This window comes from Puntigrus tetrazona, chromosome 8 (assembly GCF_018831695.1).
Source record: "Puntigrus tetrazona isolate hp1 chromosome 8, ASM1883169v1, whole genome shotgun sequence".
NCBI classification, from domain to species: Eukaryota; Metazoa; Chordata; class Actinopteri; order Cypriniformes; family Cyprinidae; genus Puntigrus; species Puntigrus tetrazona.
The window spans coordinates 22,760,290-22,777,025 of record NC_056706.1 but is presented as its reverse complement, the minus strand read 5'-3'; the positions used below and the strand labels follow the sequence as shown (position 1 = coordinate 22,777,025).

Here is a 16,736-nt window from a genome sequence, read left to right as displayed (position 1 = left end):
ATGGTCTGATGAGGGCAGCACGACATGTAAGACTCGTTCTGTTATCTATCCTCAGTTCACAGAAATTCCTCCATCATTGTCATGCTTTCTGCCGCATGCCTAATTTTTTCTCCTTATTGCTGTATTTTGCATTTTTGCCTACAATTACGACACACCAGTGGTGAAGTCTGCTGGTGGCAGCATGTGTTTCCTCATGTTGACTAGTTTGTTTCTGTCTAGTGTAAGCGTGTTCTTTTTCTTTGGAAAACCCACATTTGTATTTTGCCTTCTGAGAAATGCAATATTTGCTTTTTTCTTCACTGTCTGTATTTCGTGTTTGACTGTCCGTTCGTTTCAAATTGTTTGTGTTTTTAAAATGGCTGCACAGTTCCCGAGATTGCACAGCCTTTGGGTAAAACACAATGGCCAGTGGCTCTTCATTGCATTTGCTTCTTTCATTCATTTAATCTCATGTGTGATATGGATGACTGTCAATCCTGTCAAACTCGTCACAGACACATGGACTTATAAAGACCAACTTATGTTTATCTGTGAAACAGGGAATACTATAACCTTCACCATAGTTGTATTCATAAGTTGGTTTCTTGGTTCCCTTTGTCTACTGTTTTCTTACATGGGAAGAGATCTTCCCAAAAATTACAACGAGGCCAAATCAATAACATTCAGTCTCATTTTGTACTATCTGACCTGGATTGCATATTTCACTGCATACCTCACTACCAAAGGCAAATACATTGTCATTTTGAATGCAGTTGCTCAGGTATCTAGTATAAATGGAATTCTTTTCAGTTATTTCATACCAAAATCTTACATTATAATATTCCAACCACAAAAAAATACTCCTGCATACTTTCAAACATCTATTCAGAGTTACACCCAAACCATAAGTAGGACTTAGATATTATGCTGTGTCTCAATTCACATGCTATTTGTTTTACATTTTAATATTAAAATAAAAATGTAAAAATAAAATTCGCACCCAAATCATAGTATTGGAAGTATGCCAAAGAATCCCAGATGGTGTAGTTTTAGTAGAAATTCGAAGCGCAGAGACGTGCATACTCTAACGGTTAATACTGACCACAACACATTGCATGGTGGATTAGGATTTGATTAGAACTACAAACATGTATAAAAAGTGTATAAAAAACACAAACATGGCTGATATGCAGGACCAGTGGACAGGAAGTAAAGAGGTTTGAGTGATAAATATTTATACTGTAAACATTTAGATTAATGTATTTGATCATTAAATGCATCATAATGCAAACTTTTAGATTGACACACCTGTGACTGGCAGATCAACATGCATATTCAACAAGCTCTTCCTCATATACATTTAAATGGTGACATGATGCATTTAACAGTCAATTTAAGACATAAAAATGACTAACTGCTATGTCCGAAAGTTACTACTGTGCTATATACTCAAAAGTATGTACTTTTTTCTCACAAAAAGAGTACATACTTTTAGAGCATAGTATAAATATGAAAATTGGGATGAATCAGATGTTTTGTTTAAAACTTAAAATCTTCACTATTTTGTTATGCAAACACAAAGGCAGAGAATGGAGAGATTTAAATCTAAATGGAATGAAATGTAAACACAAATGCATCTTTTAACCTGTAATAAATAACATTTTCAAAGCCTCAATAATTTGGTGTCAAAGTATGTAGAGTTCTGGAACTGTGCATATATCTAAAAAAAAATAAATGAATCAATAAATGAAGTCATATAGCATCATTAAAAGCAAAATCAAAAACTGCAGTTGTTCAGGCAGAATTTAACAAATGTGACAAATTGTACAAATGAATGTATTCATTAAAATGTTGAAAAACCTAAAAGAAATTCAGGTCTAAACACAATCCATCCAACTGTTTTGGAACAGTGTTGTAAATACAACTTAACCCACTGATTTTTAGTTATGTCCGCTTTGGAAGCTCAAAAACTTTCAGTGAAACTCAGCGTCTCCAGACCATGGCACAGGCAACAACACTACAACGAGAATAATAGCTACATCTTCTTTCTTTGCGCAAACATTTGGCCAGTGTTATGCAAGTCTTCCTACACAGTAACGTAGAGATGAAGGGGTGTGTTTAAACAAGGTGTTTTAGGAAGTCATGGTCAAGTCTTAACTTTTATAAGGAATATCTCTTTGGTTTGAGATTTTAGCCTTTGCAACTTTAGAGATTATGTCTGAGACGCTATGGGGAATGGTTTCGACATGACAGCTCTGAGTCGTATCCAATTAAATGGCGGGACATCAATAGGCCATGCCAGGCGCAAACTCTAAAAAAAAAAAAAAAAAAAAAAAAAAAAGGGGCTACTGAGAGGGCCTGAAGGTCCACTGCTTTCCTCAGAGAACACAACACCAACAGCAGTGTGGCCTTTATCATCAGCAGGCAATCAAAGATCTTCGCTATGGGCTCAAAAGCAGCCCACAGAGAGCCTCAAACACCACAGCCAGATCCCATGTTGGAATGATCGTACTGGAAGCCTCGACCTCAGCACACTGCAGAGAAAACATGTAACCAAGGGGTCTCTACCCACTGTGTGTCCACCGAGAGGGGTGTGGTAGGCCAATATCGCCGCAACATAAACCTTCAGGGTGGAGTGGGTGACCCCTGTAGAGAACCTGGCCTGCAGGATCTCCAGCACTGTACCAACTGTGCAGATAACTGGGTCAAGCAGGCATTCACTTCAGGGCATACAGTTTCCTCATAGATGGAGCTCTGGATTGGAGGATGGTCTCAACAACCTTGGTTGAGAGACGGGGCAAGGAAAGTAGCCGCAGCGTGGACCCCGAGCAAGAGGAGTGAGATAGGGACTGGTCAAGTTATAAATGTTACTAATATTCAAAATGGTAGCTTTTGAATGTGTTCGAGCATAGCTTTTTTGTCCAGTCCTGCCTATTTCATTGCCGCTAGTTGGTTGACTTCAGCTTAGTGAGTCCCGGCCTTTAATCAGCAGCTTTTTCCACTTGCTTAGGAGCTATTTATTGCAACAAATCAGCTCATTAAGGGAAATGTATATAAATAATTACAATTAATTGATTTAATTTTATGACTAATTACAATTATTTATATAACTGTAGAAGAATTAAACAGTTGGAAGAGTGATGAACTCCAAAGATGTCCTGACTGATGATTGATAGTTTCTTCCTGGGTAGAAGGTAAAAAGACCTAAGAGGGAGATCTGCTGAGATCCGAGAATCTTTGGTTGAATGGAAAGTCAAGGCCGCAAGGCCTGGAGCAAATGTAAGAGTTGCCACAAACTGCGGTTGCGCTGGCAGGGTGAGACATGGATGAAATCCAGAAAAGTAGAAGACTGCGGTCAAAGAGCCAATGATATCCTGAACTTTTAGAGGGAGAGTTCTATGGCTCTTTGTCTCTAAGCATGTTAATTTGCATATGCACTGGATGGGAGTTTGATAGTTAACTAGTAAAGATAAAGATTGTTAAAGCACGAATATCAACGATGCAATGATATCAACATATAATATACACTTTCAGTTACATCACATTAAAACAAGGTGATATTCCCTATTGATCTATCATAAACATGCATAAAACATATTACAATACCAGAAAACACAGTGCTAAACGGCGGCACACAGAGAGCCTCTAAGACCACAGTGAGATCTGGATTGAATCACAGGATTGTATATCCACCGAGAGAGGCATGGTAGGCAGAGATCGCCGACATGTAAACATGAATTCTCTCAAGTCACAAAGAGGTCCAGTTCCACCTGGTGAAACACTCTCCAGATCTTTTCCACCACCTCGAAGTGGAGCGTCCATGATACCTCAGTCCTTGCCTCGACAGGATGTCTGCTTCCACATTTAGATGCAAACAGCTCACTTTTTATAAACAGCTCCCTTTTTTACTTTTTATATATATATTGTGCTTTTCACAATACATGTGGGCGAGGATGACATCTCGATGTCTGATCACCTTTCTCTGCGTTAAAATCAGTCTCTCCAGTCTGGCCTCTGGTGGTAAGAAAGGGACTAGCAGGTTGTTGTGATGTGGCGCACCAGCAGAGAATGCTGTGACTAATTCCCTGTGTGAACCCAATGGCTGTAGTCGCGAAGTGCATACCCTCTTCGCACCCAGGCAAGTCCCAAGCTCATCAGGTAAGATTGCACAGATGAGTACACATGCAATAGCGTGATTTGCCCTTGCTTCTCTGTTTTGCTTTTTTACATTTTATTAATAATTTAATATAATAAGACACTATCCCCCAGTTTTACAGACAAGGCTTAAACTTAGTCCTAGACTAAAACATAAAACTGTTTTAAATCAAAGACACTTGCACTGACTGATCTTAAAACATAACAGCGCCTTTGTTTTTGTCTTAAGTTGCACACAAGTAATGTTTTTTTCTAAAGCATGTTTATAAAAATTACTTTTGTCCTACTTGAACTATAAACTAATCCTGTCTTAGGCAAAGCCCTGTTTGTGAAACCAAGCCTATGAATTAAATGAAAGCCTCAACAAAATCTGATATTTACATTGCAGAATAAATGGAAGGAGCAGAAGTCAATAGCATTTATTTATTTATTTGCATTTACACAGTTTAATGACACTGAAGTGACATTTTTCTAACGCATTTTCAAGATTACACCTGCAAAACTAATGCTATTTGTTTTTATGTTTTTTTAATTATTATTTTTTAATACACAAGTATGTGATGTAGGGAAGAATACAGAAAGCTACTTTTAAATATGAATGTAAGCTGCCAGTAAGATGCAGCAAGTGACAATCTTAATGAGCGAGTCATTGAGTCATTTATTCAAACGATTTGTTCAAATGGCTAATTCTTTCAAGAATGAAGCAAGCGCCTGCTTTATAAATGGTTTATTGAAGCATTGATTCACATGATTAATTCAGTAATGTGTGTTGCTCCGAGATGCAGGACTGTTCTTTAATCTTTGTTAAACCAAATCAACCAGAATTTGTCAATATTGACAATGTTGTGTTTGAGCTGTTGAAAACTTCACATAAACTACTCTTGCATAAAATCATTGTCAAATTTGCAATGGTATTAGTTTTCAACGGGAATAAAAACAGATTTTTTAGAGCAGTATGTTATTTTGTTTTGAATTGTTTTGAATAGCCCGATGTAGACTATTTTCAATAGACTTTCGTAATTTTGGCTAATGCAGAACACTCCTGATTTTTGTGCATCAGAAGGGATTTTTAGAAGTGGGTATATGAAAAGCCTGATAAAAAAGTGGGTATACCTGCATATACCTCCAAAATGCTTTTACTGTGACGGGTTTCTGAAGCTAACCACGGCAATAACATTGGCTGACATGATGACTGTCTATGACATCATTGCCTGTGCATAGTATTATTAAATTTTTCCTGAGAGAAAGCATCATCCACTTTTTGTCTGAAACTCATGTCCAAAGCATGGTGAGGCTTCTAGAGGATGCAGTGTCTTGTTCGCTTCTCACAGAACCACAGTTACATATCTAACATTAGACTTTCCCTTGTGAAGGATCCTTAAACTGTGTACTTTAGTGGTTGCTGGGGAACCTGTATACGCACATTGCCATGCTGAGGAGAGAGAGGATCCAAGCACCAAGACAAGCACAAAGTACCAACTCTACCAAAGCTATGGGAGTTGCTAGAACATCTTTATTGCCTGTCACCCAGGCTACTGCCAGCTCTACTTGAGCTTGCTCAAAGGAACTAACCCAACACATCCTTGGTAGCAAATGGCTTGCTCAGGAATGTCTATCACCAAGGATACATATAGAGAGTGGGGCCCAGGCTGAAAACCAGGGCCAGAGCTTAGAGAAAGGGTAAAAGGCTGGCAGTGTGTAACCCATACAAAACAGTCAACTTCTGTTAGTCACTCTCTGTTGTTTAAAGCAATCAAATATAACTTAATTCCCTCAATATTTTCGTTATTATTTATCAAACTAATCTGACTGTTAATCATACTGTTCAGTGGTATATCCTTTAATAATCTGCTCAACCAAATGATTGAGCACATTTTAAGTCAGTATATTTTATTGAGAGAAGTACCTACCTTAACTTATCTCTACCATCAGATTGAGCCGTGTTATGCCAAAAAGATCCATTAGATGTTGTAATGTAATGGGCTTGTGATCAGGATGAGTTATCCATCACAGTATTGAAGGACAGTCTTGAGCCATCTGAGGCTGATGCTCTAGCTGGGAAAGAGCGCACGGGCACTGAGCCCCGGTCTGAGGCATATGCCAAAATGGCGGCCATGATTGCTCGGGCAGCTAAGAGCATCAGGATGAGAGCAGCGCTCAAGTCTGTATGATTGGTTGCTGGGTGCCGAGTGCGACTTGGGAGCTGTGCACTGCTCAAGCACGTTTCTTACCGGATGTGCATAAGGAGCTGATAAAGTCATGGAAGGCCCCTCTTTTGGCAAGGACACAGCAGGCGAGGCTCCACAACCCTCGAAGGCAGACCAGCGAGGGGCTACACAGAGGTTCCCAGGTGGAGAGAGCTATTGTGGTACATCTTTGCCCGCAAACGCGTGCCTACCTGGCTGGGCCTTTAAGTTCTTTTCATCCCTCGTGGTGAAGGCTTATGCAGCCTCTGGACAAGTTAGGTCCGCCCCTGCACGCTGTGGCCATCCTGCAAGGCATTGAAAAAACTGGGGTGGGCTTATACCAAAGGTCCTGCCGGAACTGCGCTCAGCCACCAACTATGCCCTCTGGGCTACAGAGGTGACGGCATAGGCTTTGGGGATAGCGATGTCCACAATGGTGGCCCAGTAGCACCACCTGTGGCTTAACCTAGTAGAGATGTGGGAAGCCGAGAAAGTTTGCTTTTCTCAACGTCCCCATCTTGTAGGTTGGACTCTTTGGTGACTCTGTACCCCTACAAGGACTACTGGGGACTACTATATGGCATAACCAACCATGGTCACACCATTGGGCCTAATGCATATGAGACTGCTTCAGCAGTGCCTTGGAAAACCCCTTGCCTGCATTGGCATATCAATTGCCTGGAGCTGTTGACAGTGCTTCTAGCTTTCAGGAGGCTTTGATCTTTGATCCAAGGCAAGTACATGATGTTTCAAATGGACAACACAGTGATGGTTGCATACACCAACTACCAGGGTGGTGTCTGTTTACAGACTCAAGTCTCTGATTGCCACTCACATTCCATGCGACCTCAGTCATGCAGCGGACCTCCTCTCACAACAGGTTTTGCTCAGAGGAGAGTGAGGCACTTACTTTCTAGCGATTATCATCAATTTGATTACAGAGACCATCTTGCCTTGTCGGAAGCAACTTATTGTCAGCTTTGGAAATCCCTGACAGAGGCTTCCTAGGCACGGATTCTATGGCACATCTGGCCCTGGGGCTTATGCAACTATGCGTTTCCCCCAGTGAGACACTGTGCAAAGTCAGGAGGACAAGGAAAAGCTTCTGCTTGTGGCCTTATTGGCCCTACAGGACCAATTCAGATTCCCTTGATCTCTTCTCTCAGGGAAAGGCACAATCTGGCACCCATGCCCGGATCTCTGGAGCCTCTTTTATTAATATTTACTGAGGTAGATTTTAAAAAAATATTCTAAATATAGCTGCAAGCAGATATTACCGGGGTTCAAGCAATTTAAGGCCTTCGAGGTTGTATGCTTTAAGGGCATAGGCCAATCTGGATGCATGGCAGACAGTGAAGCACATAAAAAAGGGCAACAGGCTCACAGAAACACACACACACACACAAATCAAAATGGTTAATCTATTATACTAATACAAAACACACACACACATATGCAGACATACATAAACACTCATTGTGTTACAATTTTAAGTAAATGATAGGATACCGTTATTGCAAGAATACCGTTATTGCAAGTCTTCTCTTTTAAAGAGTCTATGTTATTGTCATGTTTCACTTTAATGATTGTCTGGTAAAATTCTAAAAATAGTAAAGTTTAACGAAATGTGATTTTAAATATCATAATTGAGATTTTAAAATGAGATTTTAAAATGTCTTAATCCCAGAGGCAGAGTTATTCAGAATGAGGATATCTATCATGTTATTTGAAGATATAGTCTATAAGTGATTATATTAACAGTTTACAGTGATTTAAGGTAATTCATTATAAAAATACTGTCACACCTCTGGACTCTGTTTATTGTTTTTGTCTCGTGCCACGTGCTGTCTGTGCCCTGCCTTCCCTTGGTGTTTAATTGTTTAATTGTCTTCAGCCTTGTCTTGTTAATGAAGTTAATTTCCTTGTGTATTTAGTCCTGTGTTTTTTCGTGTTCACGTTTGTCCGATCGTTGAAGTCTCTGATGTCCGTGAAGTCCCTACGTGTGGTTTTTGTCCTGCCTTTTGTATATATTTTTGCCCTTTTTGAATTAAATCTGTTAAGTTTATTTGTATTTGAGTCTCGAGTACTTCTCTCGCTCCCGAGAAACCACGGACAAATACTGTGTTTTTGAGGCCTTTTAACAGTTATAACCCTGCATATAGTCTGATCTCTATGTTTGTTAAGCATCATCTGTAACCAATTTTTGTGGGTTTTTTAGGTTTTATAGACTTTTGGGTATATATGGCCACTCCCAGTTGTAGATGACCCTGTTAAAGCTAAAGGACAAAAGTCAACATTTTTGATAATGATTGATCTAGAGAGTCCAGAGAATTGTTCTGTAGTGATTTGATCGAGATTGAGCAAAAAACTGTGACTAGGTAGCCAAAGTGGGTTTTTAACATATTTTATGAACAATTTGATTGACAGCAAAGTTTGTTTGAATATTTGAAAATGTTCTACAAGCCTAAGAGAAAATCCAAATTAAGTTCTTAACAATGCAAATTACTAATCAAATATAAAGTTCTACTAATATATTAAAAATAAAGATAATTTTGACCATATAAATATACCTAGCGACTGAAAACTGGTTTTAGTTTCACACTAGAACTTAGTACAACACTAGTAAACAAATTGAGCATCATTTCTATTTCCTTATGTCAAAATAATGGAGCATAGGAGTTGTACAGTACTAGTATATTTTCTTATACGCTGTAGTTTGATGTAACACTTGTGGGGTGACAATTCATGTCTGATATGTGAAAAACATTTAAATGTAGAGGTTTTCTTAAATACACACAGACACTTAACATTTAAAGTTTATGCAAACAGAGTGTTGCTGTTTCCCTATAGTTTTTAGCCTCAAGGAAGTGCATTAAGTTTGATTTGTAAATTTTAAAAAAATTTAAAAATGTTTGTGTGGTGTAATGCTATGTTTAAAAATGATTGACATGCTTTGCGAGTTAGATATGGAAATTTGTATCAGTGAAAATGCTGGTTTAAGCAAATTGAAATGTGTTTTAAGAAAATTAAGTTTACAATATGAGTCTGACTGCTGTCAAAAGGCTAGCCATTACACATTCCCTGTGTCAGGACTAACGAGCCATTTATGACCATGCTTCTCAGTAGCATTTACATTTTTATTGCGGGCTTTACTAATTGTTTCTTTTTCAAAATTTCTTGGTCAACATCAGACTTCAGCTTAGAAGGAGATTATTTATTGGGTGGCCTTTTCTCTTTACATGAAATTGAACACGATACAGCCCAGTTTTCAGCAGAGACCACCAAATGTTTCAGGTAAGTAATGACCTTTACCAGTAAATGGTTTTCATTGCACAGTATTTTAAATCAAAGCAGTATTTTCTCAAAATCCTCATTGCTGAGCTAAATATTCAATTACTTCCTGTTAACTTCCTCACTGATGTTTTCAAGGCACAGTTCCTCAAAATCTGGCTATCACATGTTGCAAGTAATGAGGTTTGCTGTTGAAGAGATTAATAATTCAACAACTCTTCTTCCTAATGTTTCTCTGGGCTATGAAATGTTTGACTATTTCAAAGAATGGATCAATAAAACCTAAAGACAACCTCAACAACTATCAGCCTAAAGTGATTGCTTTAACAGGGCCATATGGAAGCTCAAAAACTATTACTACCGCACCACTGTTCACAATGGGCCTTTATACCAATGGTAATTTTTTTCTTTTGCAAGTTTTTGTAAGCACACATATATGTATATGTATATGTATATGTATATGTATATATATATATATGAGTGTTTTGTTCTTTTTCAAAGGTGAATTATGGGGCTTCTAGCTATGCATTAAGTGATAAACTTAAGTATCCTTCCTTTGTAAGAACAATGCCTAGCAACAAAGACCTGGTAGAGATGATTATTCACATCATACAGTGGTTTGGATGGAACTGGGTTGCCTTTATTGGTAGTCAAGATGATTACAGCACAGACGGACTAAAGCTGTTTAACAAGTATATAAATAATACAGGCATTTATTTGGCCTATCAAGAGGGACTAAGTCTAGCGCGCAAACTACAGTCAAACGGTAAAAAAAGATCGATAAGCTCAACATTAATGTCATTATAGTTTTTGCTTTGCCACAATATGCAATCAAATTCATCAAAGCAGCCATAGCAAACAACATCCAGGACAAAGTATGGATTGCAAGTCATTCATGGGCTATGAATCAACAGATTCCAAGAGAACCAGGAATCAGGAAAATTGGCACAGTCATTGGCATTACAGAGAGACTCTTGTCATTGCCTGGATTTAATGAATTAATCTATAAAGACAGAGGAACAACTGATGCTGGCCATAATGATAGAGCTGAGAGTGAAGTCAAGGAGTACAGTAAGACATGTAATCAAGATTGTGAGTACTGTTCATTGTTGACTGCAGAGGAGATTATAAATTAAAATCCAACACTCTCCTTTGACTTATATGCTGCAGTGTATACCATAGCTCATGCATTACATAGAGTTCTGCAGTGCGACATGAATGAATGCCACAAAAATACAATGGGTCAAGCCATACATGGTAAGTTAAGTTAAATTTCAAATAGTATTTCAAATACATTATTGAAGTAACAATGTTTTATTTTTTATGTACATATTATACGGTTTTATATATATATATATATATATATATATATATATATATATATATATATAGAAAATTATAACAAATGTATAACAAAATAATATTACTTTTGTTTTATTCATTTATAAATATATATATATTTATAAATGAATAAAACAAAAGTAATATTAATACGTTATAGCAATGTTAATATAATCATAAATTATTTGTCTTTTTTATCTGAACACACCTTACAAAAGCTTCTGGGAGAGATAAAGAAATTGGATTTTTCACTCTGTGGCCGTCAAGTAAATCACGATAAAAATTATGATCCAACAATCATGCAGTTGTGCTCTGGCGCACTGATGTAAATCCTCCACAGTTCGAGATGGTGGGAACATATGAGAAGCATGCAGAAATTACTTTTACTATTGACAACTCTCTCATTCGCTGGCATAACAATGGTTCTGTAAGTAATTTTTGTTGAGCCTTTTCTAAAAGTTTAGCTTTACAGGTTTTCTCCTGTAAAGGAAGTAGGAATGAATACGTAAAATTTACAAGCATAAAACGTACATTTCTGTATATTTTACTGATGCTAAAACATACAATTTAGACACATTTCAAAGTTTAAAGCATACAAATTGCTACATATTTTTAGTTCAAATAACGCTTTCGATTTTTAGACCCCTTAACCTAACCCCAAGCCTAAACCTACATCATGGACCACTGTCTACCAATGATTACACTTGCTCTCCAAGATGCAACACCTTGTTCCCCTTTTCTGGGAACCATGGTTACTGTCCATACACAATCTGAGACATTCCCATTTGAGACTTAATCTTAAGGCTGTATCAAGGCTGTATCAGGGCTGTATCAATAGTTTCTTCCAATAAGATGGGTTATTTGCACTAAGTGTAAATAGACAGTCCATTTTAGAAATGTGCAAAACTTCTAAACAAAACTATAAATAACACATTTTCCTCTTTGTTAAAGGTCCCTTCCTCAAACTGCTCTGTTGAGTGTAAGGTGGGACATTCAAGGAAAACTGAAGGCTTTCATGGTTGCTGTTTTACTTGTAAAAAATGTCCACCTAACAGCTATGTGAATTTTTCTCGTAAGTAACAAAGGTGGCAATATTTAAAAGTATAGTCTACCTGAAAAATGAAATGTCTGTTATCATTTACTCTCATTCATGTCAAACCTACTATATATTTAAGTTTTTATTTATACATAACACAAAATAAATTTTGAAGTATGTTGTTTACCAAATAGTTTGCATTCTTATTCACTTGCATTGTATGTTTGGTCAACATAGTGGAAGTCAACGGAGAGAGTTTTGTTGTCAGCTTGTTTCAGAATATTTTCTTTTATGTACCTCCAAAGCAATAAAGTCAAACAGGTTTGGAACGACATGATGGTGGGTTCATTTTTGGCGTGGAATATCCCTTGAAGCATTTTTGTTCGTTATATCACCACGATTACTAGAATTATGGTGCTATTTTAAATGTGATTTGAAGACAAAATATTTTTCCTGATTCAATTAGTATTGCTTTTGCCAAAATATTACACTAAACATTTACTGTATATTATTGAACTGTTTTTCAGGGACCCCTACACCTGTTTTCCATGTGCAGAGAGTGAATGGTCTGATGAGGGCAGCACGACATGTAAGACTCGTTCTGTTGTTTATGTACAGTTCACAGAAATTCCCTCCATTATTGTCATGGCTTCTGCCGCATGCCTAGTTATTCTCCTTATTTCCATGTTTTTCCTTTTTGTCTACAATTACGACACACCAGTGGTGAAGTCTGCTGGTGGCAGCATGTGTTTCCTCATGTTGACTAGTTTGATTTTTTCTAGTGTAAGTGTGTTCTTTTTCTTTGGAAAACCCACATTTGTATTTTGTCTTCTGAGAAATGCCATATATGCGTTTTTCTTCACTGTCTGTATTTCGTGTTTGACTGTCCGTTCTTTTCAAATTGTTTGTGTTTTTAAAATGGCTGCACAGTTCCCGAGATTGCACAGCCTTTGGGTAAAACACAATGGCCAGTGGCTCTTCGTTGCATTTTCATCTTTCATTCATTTAATTTCATGTGTGATATGGATGACTGTCAATCCTGTCAAACTCGTCACAGACACATGGACTTATAAAGACCAACTTTTGCTCATCTGTGAAAGAGGGAACACTATAACCTTAACCATAGTTGTGTTCTTAGGTTGGTTTCTAGGTTTTCTGTGTCTACTGTTTTTTTACATGGGAAGAGATGTAAGAAAACACCCTGGCATACTTTCAAACATCTATTCAGAGTTACACCCAAACCATTAGTAGGACTTAGACTCAGACAACATAGGCAAAACATAGGCAAACTAGAGAATGTATCATTAACCTATAATGTACCTGTACATGAATGTAATGTAAACACAAATGCTTGTTTTTATTGTTTTGTTTTGATTTTGTTTACTTGTAATGAGCTTTTGCAAAACTCCTCTGTAATGTTCAATAACAGCAGCTGTTCATCACTAATGCACAATTATCATTTAATTAGTCACTTAATTATCTTTGAGGACTTGGGATTTGACTTGCTTGTATCTTGGTTCCTCGTCTGGAGAAATCAGCTGCTAAGTTCATGGCTAAAATAGTTGCCTCAGATTTTTTGAGTTAGCAGGACTTAACCAGGTTTACAGTGTAGGTAATAGCGCAGTCGCTGGATTGATGAGGTGGAAGCTGCTATAACTTGGCCTTGCTAAAAACCATTAACAGGTCATAATATTCTGCTGGGAGGTTCAGAATCTATACAGGTTCCAAGTGAAGAGCAGAAATCTGAATCTGATCTGAAGGGGAACGTCTTAAACAACTTTGAGGACAGGAGTTGGACCACTGGACAATCTGTTTCTCCGTCCATGAGAAGTTGCAGCCAGGGGAGTCCAAGAGTAACCAAGTCCAAGAGTAAGAGGATTGGACGAGGAGTAGATGCATGGATTTGATGGATTTGATTGCATGGATGTGTAGTGCTCTAGCTTGCAGAATTATATTTCTGATGCTGACCCCACCAACAGATTCATAAGGGATTAGGGGAATGTGATGGAAAATGGCAAGATATGCAATAAAACAGACCCAAAGTTGAGCACTAAAGACAACGTTGAGTATGATGGTCCTACTTGCATGATTTCTGATTTAGAGGAAGTTGTGACAACGGCGATGTGAGTAGGAAAAATCTTGACATGTAATTGTGTGCGAACAGGATAAAATAAAAAATCAGGAGAAATACTCAAAAATTTCAGCCACAACAAAACAACGCTTCACAACGAGAGCGTGTGCTGGAGCTGTTTAAATAGTCCAGGGAATGGGACCAAGGTGTGCAAATGATCAGGCACAGGCTTATGGCAGATAGAGTCCAGAGAAAGAGTCAGTACATGGGTGATAGAGCCACGGAAGCTTGATCTGTGACAGCGTGTAAGAAAATGCAAAGATGTGACAAATGCTGATGAGATTTTTGAATACTGGGACCTGTTCGGGTCAGATTGCACACCATAAGAGAACAGGTTTTATCCTGACATTTACATTTGGCCACATCATTTGATCTATATGACTGAATATGGTTTCTTCACCAAACAGCATGCAAAATAGAAAGAGAGGTCACTGACATTATCGGTTTCACTTAATTTTGTGGTCACATTCTGTTGACTATAAGTCACGCTGCACATACATATCTACTACGTCTTATTAGACTCTTAGCAGAGTATTAGTAGACTGGTAGGGTCAGGGTTGATCAAGTTGTCATGTACTTGCAAAATTAGTCAGTAGAATTTCTGTTGGGAGACCATGGCAATAATGAGTTAGCAGATATTAATCAAACTGTGTACTACGATTCTAATAAGAGGTAGTTGACTTATATGTGCAAAGTTAATTATTGTCAACAGATTGTTCAAAAGGGACCATCAAAATAAAGTACTAGCACATTATCTTTGCCTTTTTCATTACAAAGGTAAAATCCTGTAGAAAAAAATTATGCATTCTGGATAATACTTGGTGTTTTCGAGAAAGTAACTTGAATTAACGGTGAATTAACGTTGTTCAAAAGTGTGTTTCAAATCACACCCTACTCCCTCATTCATTATTCCCTTCATGAGTTTACCAATATAGTATACTCACCCATAACTCCCAGCATGCTTTGCGACATTAATAAATTATGCAACTGAGTTGGCCACTTATTTTCTCTATTTCTTTCTATATGCTTTTATTTTTGTTTTTGTGATCAGTTTATTTATTTTGGTTGCATTCACCATTCTTGAGATTCACCCGCCGATTCTTGATCTGTGTATTATATAGCACCATAGCTTTTTTTTTTATTGTCAGTGATGTTTAATGTATAACAGCTTGTTTGCTCTTTTGCTGTAGTGTGTTACGTGAAGTCTACAATTAATGAAGTCTCTCCATTACATTGAACATTTCTGACAGGTTTGTCATTACTTGTTTACTAGCAGCCCAATAAACCTTCATCGTGGAGTTACAAATTCACAGATGCTTACAATGCATACAAAACATCGGATTTTAAAAGCCACTTCCTCTAACATGAAATCTGCAATGCGCATCATATATAAATAACATTTCCGAGCAAAAGAAGATTTTTTGCAGCTGTGAATGTCTTTCTATTGTGTGAAATCCGGACTGATTTTGCACAAGGCTGAATGGTGTGTGCTAGAGGCAACTGAACACACTGAAGGCAAAGAATGTGTTCTCACATGCTTCTGTGTCTGTTTACCATCTATATCAGTTCATACAGCAACGTTAACCTGACCTGAATACAGTGTTAAATTAAAATATATTATAACACTTTAATGCTTTATTCCTTTAAACTATCTGTATATAGCCACAATGTAACCTATATAGGCCACAAATGCTATACTCGTTTAATCTGGAATATTAGTGTAACGATTGATTCTATTCATCATACTACATCCTAAGACCAAAACCAATAAACGGTTGCCGTCCAAACTGAAATCATCTTTGGCAAACCCAAAAAGTAAAGCTACGGCATGGCTGTTAAATAATAAACTTAGTTTGGTGTGAAAATGCTGCTGAATGAAATCTCAAAGAAAGTCTTTTACAGGATCAGCACATGGTGTGTCTAGTCAAGCACGGTTTTAGATTGTGCTGGAGGTGCAGTCCTGACAATATCACTAGAAAAATCATATGACACATATGTATAGATCAGGAGGAGGCCGCTGGACAGGATGCCCCACATGTGGCTGTTCACTGAATGTGTTTTATGTGCAGATTGTCAATGCTTGTAAACTTTAAGTAAGGAAAACTGGTAAGGAAAAGAAAACTGATAAGGAAAAATTTAAGTAAGGAAAACCGTTGCACTTTTTAGTAACATGGAAATAAATAAAATGATTTTTATACTTTGATATTTTAGTACAGCTATTATTATTCCACTAATATAGTTCTTATAGGGTTATTGATTTGTTTACATTTTAAAAGGTAATTAAACATAAATATATAATTTAATAAATAACCATTTCATTGTGTCGCATAAAAATGTATTATGAATAGTAGTACTACTAGTATTTGTATAAAAACAATACCTTAAGGAAAATTATTGAAAACGGTGCTTGTGTGTGTGATATATTGGTATTCACTAAATTATGTGCACTAAATGTTTGCACAAGTATAGTAATACATTTGGACCTTTCGGGGACATTTCACTGTGAGGAAACTGACATTGGTGCATATGACGCATTGACATTAGTACATTTCGAATGCGCGTTATACCATCGAATGTCATAATATGACTTATGCCTTAATATTCTGTTACAGTTAAC

General features: G+C 37.3%; 1 pseudogene; it reads left to right on the top strand.

Moving 5' to 3' along the window:
• The first annotated feature begins 9,432 nt into the window (after positions 1-9,432).
• On the top strand, positions 9,433-13,895 carry LOC122350036 (annotated as a pseudogene).
• The last annotated feature ends 2,841 nt before the right edge of the window (positions 13,896-16,736 follow it).